The 14,515-nt window shown below is 41.8% G+C and overlaps 1 protein-coding gene across 4 annotated transcripts in view; it reads right to left on the bottom strand.

The window, feature by feature from the left end:
- SMAD3 (SMAD family member 3) overlaps positions 1-14,515 on the bottom strand; it is a 67,402-nt gene that overhangs the window by 50,538 nt on the left and 2,349 nt on the right. The window lies entirely within an intron of this gene.

Raw genomic sequence — 14,515 nt, forward strand, 5'->3', positions numbered from 1 at the left:
CACGATCGCTGTTATTCATTATTTGCTAAGACATGACAGAAAGCAAAGTATCATCAACAAAAGAACAGAAAACTCCACAGCTCCCCCCCAGAATCCTTAGCCTGGCTTTGCACAGCTCCCTCCAGGGTGCAAGTCCAGGCTGTTTTTCCTCTCTGCCTTTCCAAGAGAATAAATGAACAAGCTGAACAGCTTGTGATATTTGCATGACTGCAGCGAGAGCATCGGAACAGTCTGAACAGCCAAAGTCTAAAGAGTTTGCAAGGAGTAAAAAGCAGTTTGTGACAAAGCCCCCTGTAGACCCTCACCTTGCTGGAGTTACTGCAAGTATTATTATTAAATCTGTAATGACAAGTAAGCCCTGTCATTTCCACAGTAGGCTCTTACTACTTATTTCCAGCTCAGAGATAATCCCACTTTTATTAGGTGCTGATCTATCACTTTATGTATTGCAGAGGAAGAGCCCAAATTCCAGGGAATAAGAGGTTTTAGCTGAAACAATTTCATGAGTGGCTTCAGTGACAGCAAAAGGACAAAGAAAGTAGTGCTACATTGAGTAGAGCTGCATATGGACACTACCACCCGATGGCAACAATATGTTAAAATTAGACAAGATTCTTTTGATGTAAATTAAAGGAAAAACATTTTAAGGAGTGTATTTGCTGTACACTCCAGGCACAATTCCTGTCATTGACATTTGCACGTCCACGTTCTGAAATATTCTCATCTCTGACAAAACCTGGGGAGCTGCAGCTGATTTTCAGTAAATTAAGAGTTCACATCTGCATTGTCCAACACATCTGGATCACAGCTTATTGCACACGGGGAGGACGATTAGGCAACTGCCAAGTAATGTTGCCTCTTGTTCAATTAATTCTCTTATCTGTGTGCAAGGAATGGCCGAATTGCAGAGCCAGACTCGTTAAGAAGATGGAGATAAATGAAATAAATGGATTTCATTTATTCATTGCACAAGGGTCACTCGGCTCCTCACGTTCCTCACGATGCCAAATCCCTGCTACACCCAGGCAAGTTCTGCACCCACGTTTGACTTTGTTGTAACACCTTGCTCCAGCACAGGAACGCTTTCAACACTGGGGAAAAGTGCCAGACTAAGGATAATGTGAGAGCTCAAGTTCTTCATTAAAGGACACGGCCACTAACGGGCCACTCACCTCACACAATAAACAGCATTTAGCGTTTCCTTTGAAGGGGACATCAAAAGGCATCTGTGTTTGCATCTTCAGCGCTTGTCACCTTCAGCACAGCCCCCAAATGGCCAAGTGCGGTGGCCTTCTGCGAGTGGTTAGGTTTCATTCACCATGAAACCATGACAAACCCATGTGCTGCTGAAGACACAAACTTGTATTGAACAATCTCTGGTAGCGATGGTGACAGGAAACTGCCAGTCCCTGGCGTGGGATGTGAGAAAACAAACCCCTTCAGCACAGTCACACTCTTCAAAGACGAGTGGTTCACCAGTGAGTAACATTCCTGCGGTGGTTTGTAGGTAACAGGAGCTACACTCATTGAAGTGGAAACCAGAAATAAAATTGGTAGTGATGTATCACTATCATAATATGTAGAGATGTGATGGTATAAAAGTACGTGGAAATCAGACAATTCAGAGCTGTCATTTCTGTTAGGATTAATTTGGCTTCCAAACAACTCAGCAGCACAGCCAGAGATGGCTGCTCAGTCCAAATCCACTCTGCCATTTATTGGCATATGAAGAAAATATTTGGGTTTAAAGTAAAAGATAAAAAATTATTGACAAATAAAAGCAGGGGTTATTGTTATCTCAACTTCCACCAAGATAATGCCCCTTGCTACACCAAGCTGCATCTGCCAGCCCACTGCACACGTTCACAGTGGCTTTTAGCTTCTACAACCTGGGAAAAATTTCATTTAAAACTTCCCAAAATACACCCCCAGGAGCACTTTCACCCCCGTGAGTTGCTGCACAGCACACACAGTTCATGGTTTCCTCAGCCACCTTCTTCAGGCCTGAAAACCACTGCAGGAGATATAAATATAGACAAATTTTAAACATTTGACTGGCTCTCTCCTCCCCTCTTTTGTGCCAGGAGATAACACCAGAAAACTAAACTGGACAAAGGTTATCCTATGGGCAAGGCTGTACACTGAATTCCCAAAGGATTGCCAACTTCAGATTAGGCAGCACTCCTCAGTGGCCCTGATAGCCATAAAAGAAACTGGATCAGCTTTTGTCTAGTACAAGATTTGTTTGTCTCCTGTTTATTCTAAAGAGGGTCAAATACCTTGGAGTAACAACCTCACTTGCTGGAAAAAATAAAAATTAAATTAAAAAATATCCTGCAAACTGGCACTGGATCCAGCTTGATGTGAGGTGCAATTTTTAACCAACAGGAGTAAGCTATTGAATCATGAATATGGTAGAAAAGTTATGGGCTGTGTTGAAATAATCCTTGTCTTCCAAAAATAATTCCTGGGTTGTTTAATTTATAGCAATATATTACATTTGCAGTTACACTGGATCAACTTTTGGGCACTTTTTGACAGCACTCAACCCCCAGATGGGCCTAGAAAAATATCCTTCAGAGCTCCAAGCAGCACAGGGACTGCAAAGCAAAATTAAGAATTAAATGTGATAGGGTTTTTAAAATCAAGAGGTGATCTTAAAGCAAAAGTGTGACCAAGTCTGTGCTTCCCCAGTTCCTCTCTCACAGTGATGTAAATTCAGAGCTGCTCTGCACATGCAGAAGTGATGGCCCCAACCTCACACAGGTGAAAAATGAGACTTATTGAACTAATAACAAAAATCACCCCCCACTCAGGTTTCAAACCCAAGAACCTGTGGCTGGATTGTTTTATACATTCACACTGAGTAACACCCTTTGCTTTCAAAACAAAGAACACTTCTGTTCCCTTCCTTGCCCTCCCAATAACCATCTTTCCCTGTTGTTTAAGGTTCTCAGCCAGGGCACAAGGGAAAAAAATAATATTTAAACAAAAAAAACCCCACCCCAACCCCTAAACAAATAAACAAAGACAAGCACACACAGGAGAATGCAAGTCACAAAGGCACAAATGAGCCGGGAGCCTCTGGGCAGCTGCAGCTCAGGGAACAACTTTTAGCAGCAGGGCCCTTCCACCAGGGTATTCCTGAAAATTCCCTCTCCCTGCTTTAATGCCCTTAAAGCAACTCTGATCAGCGTTAGAGCTGACTGGAAAACCATTATCCCATTATTTTATTTATGTGGGCATATGTAACACAAAACAAGTGGTTTGTTCCAATGGTAATAGATTGTTAAGATTTTTTTAATTAGGTTACAGTACTTTTTTTCTCCATAGAATGATTAATTAAATACCATGTTCCACTTGAAACTAATTCTATGGGACACTAATTTTTACATATATATTAAAAAAACTAAATATATACATAGAGAAAATATAAAATTGACTTAAACTTTAAACTCTCTCCAGTCCTAAACTTCCTGTTCTCCTCTCTTGTCAAATGTGCATGATCAATGGCTTCAAGCACAAACAGATCTTTCACTGACTGTCAGATAAATTGAAAACATATAAACTTTGAACACAAAATCAAAAGGCAAATTACTAACAGTGGTCATTAGCTCTACCTCCCACCTTCTTCTGGAATAGCTGGTGTGGCAGTAGAGCAGAAACTCTGAAATGCCATCCTAAAAATAGAAAGTAAGAAAAGAGGAAAAAGAAAATGGGGCGGGAGGGGGGAACAGGAACTGAGAGAATACAGAGTGAGAAGCTCTGTAACATAAAACTGTCTCCAGCTTCTAAGTCATCAGCCAATCATAATCCAATAAATGCTTTTTTTTCTTTCTAAAATCAGAACACTCCAATGGCTATTTTTATTCCTGTTTAGAAGCAGCTCCCCCAACAAGGCCTTCAAACCAGCAGAGCCTGGCATGCAAAGCAGGGACTCACAGGACCCCACTTCAGGCCAGCACTTCCAAGACCTTCAGTGGCTCCATGGGTTCATTTGTGTCTGGCACCAACTTTGGTACCACAAACCCCATAAAGAACAAATGGAGAAGTAAAGGGAGGAAACAGAGGGGATGTTTACATGGAACTATTCTTTCAACCCTATTTAAGGGTGCTCCTTTCATTTTCCATTATCCATCCAAATGAATTTCTATCCATCCAAATGGCTACTCTGTTCTTCCAATATCCTAATACACACATTTTCCACCAGGAGCTGCAAAATAGGTTTGAATTAAAGCTGGTTCTTGGGTCTCTCAGACACTCCAAAAAGAATTGCTGGGACCCTTAAGGTACTGAAAAATCAAGGCAGAAATGCTTATCCTAATATGAAAATAATATGAAAATATGGACATAAAATGAAATAACATCTCCTGAAGTGTATCCTCACCACTTTTTTACTTCTTTTGTGTGGAGAAGCTGTGAATGCCTCATCAGTGGAAGTGTTCCAAGGGAGGTTGGAAGGTGCTCTGAGTAACCTCAGTAAAAGATGTCCCTGGACACCCAGGGAGGTGGACAAGATGAGCTTGGAAGGTTCCTTTCAATCCACACTGTTCTAAGTCCACGATTCTAAAATGCTACAGGCTTCTTCCTCTATTTAACTGAAAATTAGTTTTATGAATATAAAATCCCCATGTCACTAATTACTGGTGTAACACAGAGAGAGCAGCCTTTGAACTGATTCCTGTTTTCCATCCAGAGCACAGGAAGATCCCACTTCAATCCTGGATATGGAAAACTGCAGTAAACCTTAGGATGTCTGCACCAAAGTGCCCTTTGCCCCCATTAGCCCGAGGTAAATCAGCCCCATTCTCAGGACTTCACTCTCCTCATCAGCAAAAGAGGGTAAAAAATCCTTCTGCTATAAACGATTTAAGATCAGAACTCTGGGATAAAATGAGGCCACAAATGCTCCCCCTTCAAAAGCACATAATGAAAAGGTCTTTAAGAGGACTCAATGAATATTGTATAGTAAAGATTTATTATTATTATTTTTAAATGGGACTAGCTGCCAGCATTGCCAGCTTAATTGTTCTCCTTCAAGGAAAGTAACCATGTAAAACACACAGGGAAAAAAATCCAGAAGCTGTTTTGCTCCCACAGCTTATCTTAAGTAACTGTGATCTCAGATGCTACTACTCCATACTTAATTTTAGTGAAGAGATACATTAAATACTCTCCTTTCCACAGCGAGACTTCAAATTCATCTTGCTTCAGTAGCTTTGAAAAGAGCATTTATTTCAAACTTGTAAATGATTTAAAAGAGAACGTTTAATTAATAATGTTGTTTCCAGCCAGATGGCCAGCTATTAGTTTCCAGTCATCTCTTTCAGAACAATTCCCCATAAAGTCTTCAGATGCAAAAGAGCTTTGAAGCAAATAAATGTGAGTGCTCAACACTCAGAGCCTGCCAAAACATTCAGTAAAAGACACAGCTATAGGTACAGAAATTACATTTTTCCAAGTGGTTTTGCTGCAGGTCATGGTTGTAAAAGTCCACCAGCAACAGACACACATTTCTTTCATTTACCATCCTGTATTTGGATGGCATTAAATTCACATATGGCTATAGAATATTACTTAACTGAAAACATGAGGCTACATGTATAGAGTTTCCCCTGGACTTGTGCTAACAGACCTCAGACTGGAGCTCAGGAGCAGAACTCTGTGGTATGATGTGTATCAACCAGTCAAAATATTCCATGTGAGATGAATAGATAAATATTAGGCAAACCCAGCCAAGGCTTACCACTAAACATCTGTGGAATTCTAATATTCTCACTGACGTAGCACCTACATATTTGGAAAGAGATTTTCCAACAAAAATTAAAATTGCTTTCTTAGTACAAAAGAGATGCTGGGCAGCAGCAAGCTTTTTAAAGCAACAAGGTAATGGGGTTTGCAACAGGTTTTTAAAATCCTGGGATTTTATGAGCTTTCCCAACTGTAATTAAATTCCCTGACAGGCAAGGACTGCATTTGGGAGGCAGTTAAGGCACAAGCAGGGTGCAGTGTTTTGCTCACAGTTACACAGTGCTGTGGAACAAACCCTGATATTTTCAGTCTTCCCTAACCACAGTGTGCATTCATTATGCAGCAATCCACAACTGAAAACCCATCTTTATTCAGTTATGATTGGGAAAAACAAAGATACAATTGCAATTCTATATCCGACCTTTCAGCCTGTAGTTCTCCCAAACAAGCAAAACCAGGCTGGGGGAAAAGCTTCAATGATCAGCTGTCTACCTACACACGAGTTATTTATTGCATCTAATTCAGAGCAAAGCTCAACTCAGTTTGCAGAGTGCCAGCAGACTTTTACTGGCAACAGAAACCAGTTAGAAAGTTGTATCAGCTCCAACAAGTGCACTGTGGTTATCTGCTCTTTAAAATTTGTCATTTTGCTGTATAAAGCTTCATTCTACCACAGTGGTTTTATATCTTCTGGTTTGGACTTTCTACCGTTCTAGTGCAAAAACTGGCTGTTAGAAAAAATAATAATTTTGAACAGAAAACAGTGACGTGAATCAGGACAGATCTGACTGATGGTGAAGCTTATACTGAGTAAGTCAGGTAAATTTAGGCCCAAGAAGCAGATATGGAGGAAGATCAGACAACTCATCTCTAAGTCTGCCCATCCCAAGCCTGTGCAACTCTTACATGGTCATTAATCCAGCATCTCCAGTGCTCACTGGAAGGTGAACTTGAAGGTTCCAGGCCAACATCAATAACTATTCCAGACTTTTCATCCCACAGCCTGCTGATTGTTGGGAAAGCAGGGACAGATGTCATTAGCAGACCTTGTGCTCTCCTGAGTTCAAGGCCTGTAATTGTGGAGGGCTTTATCTAGAAAACATTTCTGCTTCCTGAGCTTGGGGAGCTGTGGGGCAGGGGAAGGGCACACAGGAATAAGGGTTTCACCACTGGTTTGCAAGCTGGTTAAAAAAGGAAAAAACCACAGAACAGCCCAATGCTGCCTCCTGCCCAGGCACAGCATCACCCACTCCAGAGGTACCTCAGCTACAAATGTGGAGGAGGCTCTCTGCACAGCCCCACCAACGCCCCTCAGCAAACCCTCACTGAAATATGAGTGAACTCCTCCGAAAATTAAATGTTTTGCAGAGAAATATCATTTTCATCAAACTTCCAGCTAAACTCTGCCTGGCTTCCTGCCAGATTTCCAGCCTCAGTCTTCCTGGGGCTGGAGCCCCCAGGTCTCACAGGCTCTGCTTGGCAGGCTTCAAATCCTGCAAAGAACCCACAGAAGCCACTAAATCCCTGAATTTAGAAAAGTGGACAATATTCAACCTACAAACTCCTCTCCCCTGTTTTCAGTTCACTGCTTTCCCGTGCTGGCCTCTCTCTTCACTTGCCTGCAAATTGGAAGTAAATTTACTGAAATCCATGTAACTACACAAACACAAAAAGAGTAGGAAAAGCCTCCAGCTGCTCATTAGCCTTTCATTTAGACTGAGAGCTTTTTCAACACTGATAGAATTTTTCAGATGCTGTTTGTTACACATGTGCTACAAACAGGCTCTGCATCCTGAGTTCAAGGGAATAACAATTTGTTCAACAAATAATAAGGGCTTTTCTGTACAGTTCTGTATATATGGAAACCATGGACTTCATATCCCTATGAAAAAACCACACATCTGGTCTTCCTCAGAATAACAAAATTAAAGGTTCTTATAGTTGGGTCTTGGTCTTCCCACACAGCAACACTAAAATTCCAGTTAATGGAGGGAAAGAAATTTGGGGAAAAAATAATTATCCTGTTAAGTAGATAAAGCAACAACAGTCACACATTCAACACAGGAACAGAGGCATCCTCACGTGCCACAGATGTCTTCCTCTCAGCCCAATATTTTTGTGAACTTTAACTGTTCTACACATGTGAAGAGTACATGCATTTCTCTTTCCATGTTCAAGCAACTAAAACAGGAAGGACAAAGTTTCTCCTCTTTTGCTGTGAAAAAGGAGAGTCAGTGTCAGCATCCATCGTTCAACCACTGCTGCCTGCAGCTTCACCACAAAGGAGGAAATTTCTGTTTTGACTTCCTTCTTAAAGAAAGATTGAGTTATGGTTAATGAACGTCATTAACCGTAACTATTAATGTCACCATTTCAGAGAGAAATTCTGACCTTTCCTATGATGCAATTTGTAAGGAAAACTTACTGAAATTCTCAACTGCAAATTATAAAGTGAGCTAGAGAGGGTTCACCCACTATTTTCACCCTGAGAACCCTGGAGAAAGCAAGAATGCCAAGGAGAGGATCCATCTCCTGACACACCACCCACTGCAATCCTCTCTGCAGCATTCACACCCCTCATTTTCCGTGAGCTGATCCATATTCCTGCAGGGCTGGAAAAGCAGATGGTCCCATCACAGGGTCAGGCAGGTGTGCAGGTGCTCCAGGACAATTTGGGGACACGCAGATCACAGCTGCACCACCTGAAACGTGTCCCCTCCTTGCCCTCAGAACCCAGTGCTGAACAGCAAGCGAGCTGTGAAGGTATTTCTTGTGACATACAAAATTTATCAGGATCACCTCTTCACCTTTCCTAGACTCACACAGGTTACATTGCTCACAGGTAGGTTTTACTGGAGTTTTAAGCATGTTCTTTCATGAGGCTCACCACTGAGAGATATAATCCATGTTTCCCACAGCAGCAGAACCTGCTACTGTCAGAAGTCTCTGCAGCACCAAACCTCTCTTGCTGCTGAGGGAACAAATCTGGGTATCTGGAACTGTGTAGCTACAATATCTTAGGTTTCCTTAGCTAACAAAGGTTTCCTGCTGGAGCTCAGATGATCCCTGGGTGACCCTTTAAAAAGCAGGGTCATAAATAAAATGCATAAATAAAAGTGTTATTTCTTACCTGGCTGGGCTCTTGTGAAGATAAGGGTTACCTTTGGTTTTATTTGGTTGGGTTTTTAATAGAGTTGCTATTACTATGCAGGAATAGTTTATTCACACTCACATTTCTGTCCTCTGAGGAGCTGAGACTAAGACAGAAGAGCTCTGGTTTTGTATTATTTCTACAGATCCCCAGTACCTGGAGCAGTCAAACCTCCCTAAGGGAAAGTCCCTGCACTCTGGGGGCAAAGAGATGCCAGCAAATGACGATGGGTCTGAAAAGCTTCAAAACACCTTTAAAAGCAGCATTAACTGCAACAATCCACACATTACTGGCTCCTCAGCTACACAAAGTAGCTAATTATCACCAACTCCAAAAGGAACTGGCAAACAGCTGCTGGACCTGGTGGAGTAACTGCAGGGTCTGGACAAGAACCTCTGCCCTGGCTTCATTCCCCTCCTCCTGTCCCTCCCTTCTCTGCCCATCAGCACAGGCAGCTCCAGACTGGAAAAGGATTTTTACAAACACATCAAGGCAGACAAGGACAAAAGTTAATTAGGACTATTCATAAGCCTGGCTGGAGGAGTGCTGCATCCCATCCCTGAAAATTTAATTGCACTCAGTAGAGGAAAGCTAAAACATAGTGATAATAAAAAAATAACCCAAACAACAGAAAGAGATAATTTGGGAATAAAAACTGATTTCAATTTAATTCAAGCACTTGTTGGCCCTATTTATTTCATCAAGTAGTTCATGCAGGATAATGGCATTACTGCGCATCTAACAGCATTAGAAGTTCCTAATAAATTAACAAGTGAAAATTAATGGCTGCTCAGTCCATTAAATCTTGTTAATTTTATTTTTGTTGTAATAATATAGCAATCACAAGTTTACATTATTAAACCAATATTTATTAGAAGAACTCATTTTAATTGGATCCCTGATGTGATAATCCCATACAGTGTGTACTTCTTTATTTCATCAATTTTTTGCATTTATTTCTCATTATATTTAAATGACTGCAATATTCAGGGTCTTTTCCTAATACTATGAAACTTAAGCAACCATTTTAAACATTTTATTTCACACAGATTCAACACTTACTACACAATATAATGAGAACATCATGAGTCCCTTCAGAAGCTATTTTAACTCTTTTAGTCTCTTGAGAAAGGGCAGAGGAATGAAAGGCAGAGATATGAATATCTAAAAGCATCTTAACAAATGGTAAAATCCATTTTTTCCTCTTAGCCCCTCAGTGTCCTGGATAAACATTCTGCTTGTTTTTCAAAACAGAAGGAGTTTTATCACTGGTTTTAATACAAAGTGTGAGCTGGCGCGCACAACTCAGGAAAAAAAAATATTGGCAAATTTGAATTGCAATGACTGCATGAGAAATCACAAAACTTAATAAAGGGCTGCTTTTGACTCTTTTGAGGGGAGGGACCATAACTCCTTCCCAGCCTCCCTCCTCTCCCAGTTCCTTGTCTCTGCCACAAGAACTGAGTGTGCAGTTGCTCCCTAACTGGTTGTACCAACATTATTGCTCCAGCCTGACAGCAGTGCTTTGTTTTTGGGAATACAACAACTCCACACACATTAGCCAGGCATGTAAGAGGCAGGAACAAGTGCAAGGGTGAGGAGAAGTTGGAGGGGTTGCAGGGAGCAGAAACCTGTGCCCAGAGAGGAGGGATTGACTTGTGGGGCGATGAGAAAGGCACTGATGGATGAGCAGGACAGCAGGCAGAAAGTCATGGAATCACACAGAAAAAGCTGAGTTGGAAAGGACCCACAAGGATCACTGGAAAGGACCCACAAGGACCACTGAGTGCAGCTCCTGGCCCACCTCAGGACCATCCTCAAGTCACAGCCTGTGCCCAAGAGCGTTGTCCAGACACTGCTGGAACTCTGTCAGGCTCAGGCTGATGTACACTCCCCACATCTTCACCTTCAGAGCTGCCCTGCAAAGTCCCACAGAGGCCACAACAGCTGGGCTGTGGAGGAGCTGATGAGGGCACTGCAGCAGCACAAAGGTTGGGGCAGGGCTGTAAAACCTGCCCACAAAGCTCGAGCAGGACAGAGGGCACTGATGGGTTTGCAGCAGGAAAAGCCTCAGCAGGATGGAGCTGAGCAGGGTGATGGAAGCCAGAGGTGTTCACACACAGGGACTGGGCTGTAACCACCCAGACAAGGCCAGGAAGTATTACAGCTCCTCACACTCAGGGACAGAAAACTGAAAATAAGGTAGTTTGAAACTGGCATTGAAATATTATATATATATATATATATATATATATATATGTATGTATGTATGTATATGTATATATATTTGGACATGGACACACAAAACTGTGACTGGTCCTTTGCTTGTTACTGCAAATAGATGGGCATCAGTCCCAAAAGAAGAGCATGGAATCAAAGAATATCCCGAGCTGGAAGGGACCCAACAAGGAGCAAGTCCAATGACCCCAAAATCACACCGTGGTGTGAAACCACATCCTCCTGTGCCACTTAACATCCTCAGTTTTCCTATTTTCCTGGTATCACCTCGAACCTAAGAACATCATTAAATCCTGTAAATACTGTGTGGTCAACTCCCAAAGCAACAGAAGCTGTGCTCAGACCTGAAAGGTGTGAAATATTTATGTTCCTTCTTTATTATCCTTATGCGTTATGTTCCTTGTGTATTATCCCTGGTTTTCCCCACCAAAATGTAAATCATTTAAGGAACACCTTGTTCAGTGGCTTTTAAGAAGCAAATGTGCTGTGTTTGCATTTCAATTGGTACAATCTACCCTTATCAGATGAGTTCCACAAGAAATAACACTCACCTCTCTACAAAACTGCTTTGTAAATTAATAAAAAAACCAAGCCACTACTTAAAAGAAGGTGCTCCTTACATACAGGAATCCTGGCTCCCCTAAAACCACTGGTGATACCAAAACAAATACAAGTCCAAAAGAAAAAAAAGTAAATATGAAAATATATTACAAAATGTCAGGAGATTTATGTCTTTGTGTGTGTAGCACCACTAAAGCTCTTGAAACAAACAAAGCATTTACTATCTCATATAGTGAGACTATAGACACTGCACAGCTTTTAGAAATTACTGAGTGCCCATCACATGGGCTGGTTTCTGCAGATCAGACCCTAAAAACGTTGAGTTAAACACTCATCACACTTCATCTCCAGGGCAAATGCTATTGGTTTCTCAGGTGCACAAAACAGCCTCTCTTCTGCCCAGTACAGTGTTAGAAACACAGGTTTTTTGCAGGTTTGTATGAATGTCAGATGTAGATGCCATTCTTACCACATTTTTGGGTCTCCGAAGAGAATAGAGCCACCAAAAATACAAAAATCCTTCAAGCAGCTGGAGCAGATCTTTGCCTGCTCACAGAGCAAAGCAGAGAGGCCACAAACACCCAGCTGGCTGTGCTGGGTAGGTGCTAATGGCACACTCGTCCTCAGCTTGGTCTGAAAAGTGCTAAAAATGCTCATCCTGAAAGCTGGGCCTTCAAGATAACACAACTGTGATAAAGAATGCATTTTAATGGGCAGAAGAATGTGTGTCCTCAACTTTATCACCCAATACAAGATGAAAAAACCTTTCTGCCAGGGGGACCTACGACTCACTAAGTCAGCTCTGACACCTAAGGCCACCAGCTCAGGGCAGAGGTTTAAAGAAAGGTCCTGCTGGGGAGGGATGGCTTTGGAAGCTGTGCCCAGGGGAGGAGGGAAGAAAGATCCTCTGAAGGAGCCGTCCTGTGCAGCACCAGCACCACCAGAAACCATCAGATGGTCTGAGACCAGAGATTTTCAGGTGGAAATGACTTCCTCCTCCAGCAGTAAAAACAAGAAGGAAAAATCCTGCCACACTGAAATCCCTGAAGGCCTCTCCAGACACAGGTTCTCCCAACAGAAAACCTGGGGTGTCTGTCACACCACCTCGGAAATGGAGCACCTGGAGAAGCAGTACATGCTGAGCAAATACACAAGCAAATAAACGAAGCCCTGTTTACTAATCTGTCAGGAGACAGCATGTAGTACATGTTTCCAGATCCCAGCAGATAAACATGACAGCAGGAATACATTTGTTATTCTGATTCCTTAGCCCTACAACAAAGCAAGTCTTTTTTTCCTGTCCTCTCTTCAAACAGTCCCACCTGATCAGTCCAGGAATTTGCTGTGTAGCCCTCATTCCCACAAGCAATGTTTCTGCAAAGCTCGAGCCCTTTTCCATGTGAAACTTGCTCGTCTCATGGATACAATAGCTAATTTTGGACTTACCCTGCTCCTGCTGGGCCAGAGTCATCACTGGCATGGCTCCACTGTAATTCAGTCTACTGATGCATTACAGACAATGCACAACATGAGCTAATCCTTAATGATGCTTTCCCCCCCTTTTCCCCCTCCTCAACATATTATTTGAGTAAATAGCAAAATGACATACGTAACAATTATGAAATGAAAAAAAAAAAAAAAACCAGGAAACTAAAACCACGCTAAAATCGTCTTGCAAACACTAATTTCAGATGACACAGTAATCAGATTCACAGATACATTAGGACAAGCAGTGCAGCCCAGAGGAAAAGGCACAGCTCTTAAAGTCACAAGGCCTGGTCAGAGCTGCGGCTCTGCACTGACTTCACAGAGATTGTTCCACGTTCCCACACCATTCCCCAACCTCTGACACACAGATGTTAACATCTCAGCACAGAAAACCTAACCACGCTTATTTTTAAACAATAATAAAAGCACATACAAAGTTATGTTTAAAAACTAATGCCAAGGTATTAGGGGCTCCCACCAACACAGGCTGATGCCTCCCCCATTCCGAGGTTTAAGATCTGCAGGATCCCGGATCAGTGTCATAAATTACCATGAAATGTTTTAATTTTTGCACAGATCCTCTTGAACAGAGGAGGAACAGTCAGGACGATCTCTGAAGGTGAGATACCATATTCGTATGATATTCATATTCATGACTTGCGATATCTGTTTGTGTTATTATTTTCAACCTTTACTTTTTCTGTGTTTGTTTTTTTTTTTAATAAACCATCGTGTTTGGCCCAACTCTTTTATTCCTTTAAATCATTCAATATCGAATCCTTCCTTATCTAAACCATCTTGTTCGGAGTCACAGAAGTTCCACGGGACTTGATGCTCTGCTCCCTAACGGGTCAGCATCAGCCAGACACAATACCCAGGTCACAGCAGCACGGCTGCTCCAGCAATTTTCTTCTTTTGAAATGGTAAATATTTCAGGGTAGTGTTTTCATCAGGGAATTATCTACGCGGAAAGCACCCTGCTTACCAAGAGTTTCAAAAATATAGTTTTTAAGGCATTTGTATTGTTTGGTGGCTCTACAGGTTTTGATTTCTGCTTCAAGTAGAAGCCGGAGCAACTCTAACAAAGGCTGAGAGCTCCCATTTGCATTACTGGCCAAAATCTTAGCCACAGTCATTCAGCACCAAAAAAAGATAAGGAGGCTTTTTTTTTTTTTTTTTTTTTTTCCTTTTAAAAAAACACTACAGTTGTTGGAAGAAAATTTTAGGAGCTCCAAACATCCACATTTCTAAGCTACTTGCTTCACTTTTTCATGCAACAGATGCTGCTTTGTATCAGCTCCTGCATATTAAATCATTCTGACAACC

The sequence above is a fragment of the Cyanistes caeruleus genome, chromosome 13, assembly GCF_971803275.1.
Source record: "Cyanistes caeruleus chromosome 13, bCyaCae1.hap1.1, whole genome shotgun sequence".
NCBI lineage: Eukaryota > Metazoa > Chordata > Aves > Passeriformes > Paridae > Cyanistes > Cyanistes caeruleus.